Source organism: Mastomys coucha, unplaced genomic scaffold (assembly GCF_008632895.1).
Source record: "Mastomys coucha isolate ucsf_1 unplaced genomic scaffold, UCSF_Mcou_1 pScaffold2, whole genome shotgun sequence".
In the NCBI taxonomy this organism is placed as follows: domain Eukaryota; kingdom Metazoa; phylum Chordata; class Mammalia; order Rodentia; family Muridae; genus Mastomys; species Mastomys coucha.
In genome coordinates this window covers 17,831,670-17,835,234 of record NW_022196902.1, presented here as the reverse complement: position 1 = coordinate 17,835,234, position 3,565 = coordinate 17,831,670, and positions in this window count along the sequence as shown.

The following is a 3,565-nucleotide window of genomic DNA, read 5'->3' as shown; positions in this document are numbered from 1 at the left end:
AAAAAAAAAAAAAAAAAAAAAAAAAAAAAAAAATCATTATTACCCATGAGTCTTTGGGGCAGAAATGAGACAAGCCTCAAAAAGTATTCCTCATCTCTGTTCCATGTGATTGCAGTTGGTAAGCTTAACTGTAGATGGAGAAGCTAAGACAGATGGATCCACTAACATCTGCCAGTTGGTCCTCTCTGTTAGTTGGGCACCAAATATCTCTTCCATGTGTATCCTCACTGCATGTTCTTCCCTTCTATTGCTCTCTCATTCTATATGGCTTATCCAGTAGGAAAACCCAGATTTCCTACATGGTATCTGGTTTCCAAGAAAATATGAACGAAATCTGCAAGGCTTGCAAAACATAAGTCAAGCTGTAGTACAGCATCACGTTCCATTGTCTTATCAAAGAAATACAGAAGGCGAGCTCTAGTTTAGAAAGAGGGACCATTAACTTCACCTCTTGATAGAAGAGTAGGTCTGATGGAGAAGAAAAGTTGCTGGCCCTTCCAGTCTGGGCCAGTGCCCAGAGCAGACCTTGGGCTGGAACTCTGCAGCCAGTCCCAGGAGAGGAAGATCCACCCAAGTGCTCTAACACTCCCAGAATCATAGGATCAGGGATGAAGATGACACAAGACTGGGAGTAACTGGGACCAGAGGGACCCAGGCACCCAGGAGCTCCACCCGACCAGTGGCACAGGTTCTTTCCTGTCTGAGCCAGTGACCTGAGCAGATCTTGGGCATGAACTCCCCAGCCAGTCCCACAACACCTAGAGGAAGTTCCACTCCCAGGCGCTCTTACAAACCCAGGACCACAGGATCTCAGGATCCCAGGAGTTTGGTCACACCAGCATCTCAGGGTCCCAGAGGCAACTTGACTCCCAGGAACTCTGACACACCCACGATCTCAGGATTACAGGATCCCAGAATCAAAGGATCACAGAAAGCTGGACTCTGAGGAGTTCTGACACAACCAGGATTACAGGAAGAACAGGCTCCAGTCAGATATAGCGATGACAGTTAGCACTAGAGATAATCAGATGGCAGGAGGCTAGCATAAGAGCATAAGCAATAAAAACCAGGTTACTTGGCATCATCAGAACCCAATATTCCTACCACAGCAAGTCCTAGACACACCATCACACCGGAAAAGCAAGATTCAGATCTAAAATCACTTCTCATGATGATGACACAGGACTTCAAGAAGGACATAAATAACTCCCTTAAAGAAATGCAGGAGAACACAAGTAAACAGATAGAAACCCTTAAAGAAGAAACACAAAAATCCCTTGAACTTTAGGAAAACACAATCAAACAGGTGAAGGAAATGAACAAAACCAACCAGGATCTGAAAATGGAAACAGAAGCAATAAAGAAATCACAAAGGGAGACAACCCTGGAGTTAGAAAACCTAGAAAAGAGATCTGGAGTCATAGATGAATGCATCAGCAACAGAATAGAAGAGATAGAAGAGATAGAAGAGAGAATCTCAGGGACAGAAGACACCATAGAAAACATTGTCACAACAGTCAAAGAAAATGCAAAAAGCAAAAAGCTCCTAACCCAAAACATCAGGAAATCCAGGACACGATGAGAAGACCAAACCTAAGGATAATAGGTATAGAAGAGAGTGAAGACTCCCAATGTAATGGGCCAGTAAATATCTTCAACAAAATTATAGAGGAAAACTTCTCTAACCTAAAGAAAGAGATGCCCATGAACATACAAGAAGCCTACAGAACTCCAAATAGACTGGACCAGAAAAGAAAATCATCCCATTACATAATAATCAAAACACCAAATGCACTAAACAAAGAATTTTAAAAGCAGTAAGGAAAAAGGTCAAGTAACATATAAAGGCAGGCCTATAAGAATTACACCAAACTTCTCACCAGAGACTATGAAAGCCTGAAGATCCTGGGCAGATGTCAGACCCTACAAGAACACAAATGCCAGCCCAGGCGACTATACCCAGCAAAATTCTCAATTACTATAGATGGAGAAACCAAGATATTCCATGCCAAACCAAATTTACACAGTATCTTTCCACAAATCCAGCCCTTCAAAGGGTAATAGTTGGAAAACACCAACACAAGAAGGGAAACTACATCCTAGAAAAAAAGCAAGAAAGTAATCTTTCAACAAACCCAAAAGAAGATAGCCACACAAACATAATTCCACCTCTAACAACAAAAATAACAGGAAGTAACAATCACTTTTCCTTAATATCTCTTAACATCAATGGACTCAATTCCCCCCAAAAGACAGACTAACAGATTGGATATGTAAACAGGACCCAGCATTTTGCTGCATACAGGAAAGGCACTTCAGTGACAAAGGCAGACACTACCTCAGAGTAAAAGGTTGGAAAACAATTTTCCAAACAAATGGTCCCAAGAAACAAGCTGGAGTAGCCATTCTAATATCAAATAAAATCAACTTTCAGCAAAAAGTTATCAAAAAAGATAAGGAAGGACACTTCATACTGGTCAAAGGAAAAATCTGCCAAGATGAACTCTCAATTCTTAGCCTCTATGCTCCAAATGCAAGGGCACCCACATTCATAAAAGAAACTTTACTAAAGCTCAAAGTACACATGGCACCTCACACAATAATAGTGGGAGACTTCAACATGCCACTCTCAGCAATGGACAGATCATGGAAACATAAACTAAACAGAGACACAGTGAGACTAACACAAGTTATGAATCAAATGGATCTAACAAATATTTATAGAACATTTCATCCTAAAGCAAAAGAATATACCTTCTTCTCTGTATCTAATGGTACCTTCTCCAAAATTGACCATATAATTGGTCACAAAAGAGGCCTCAACAGATATAAGAAGATTGAAATAATCCCATGCATCCTATCAGATCACCACAGACTAAGGCTGGTCTTCAATAGGAACAAAAACAATGGAAAGCGCACATACACATGGAAGCTGAACAACACTCCACTCAAGGATAACTTGGTCAAGGAATAAATAAAGAAAGAAATTAAAGCCTTTTTAGAATTTAATGAAAATGAAGACATCAAACCAAAACTTATGGGACACAATGAAAGCAGTGGTAAGAGGAAAACTCATAGCTCTAAGTGCCTCCAAAAAGAAACTGTAGAGAGCTTACACTAGCAGCTTGACAGCACACCTGAAAGCTCTAGAACAAAAAGAAGCAAATACACCTAAGAGAAGTAGACAGCAGAAAATAATCAAACCCAGATAAAAACAAAAAGAACTCTACAAAGAATCAACAAATCCAGGAGCTGGTTTTTTGAGAAAATCAACAAAATAGATAAACCCTTAGCCAGACTAACCAGAGGGCATAGAGACAGTACCCTAATTAATAAAACCAGAAATAAAAAGGAGACATAACAAAGAAATATATCTTAAAATAATTATTGTTTGTTGAATATCAACAGTTGAAAATATTAAAATCATGTTCTACATACATCATGGAAATATTAATGATAATTTTTCTCACTGTGCTTAAAAATAGCATTTTCTTTTTTTTTCTTTTTTTTCTTTTTTTTCTTTTTTTTCTTTTTTTTTCTTTTCTTTTTTTTTCTTTTTCTTTTT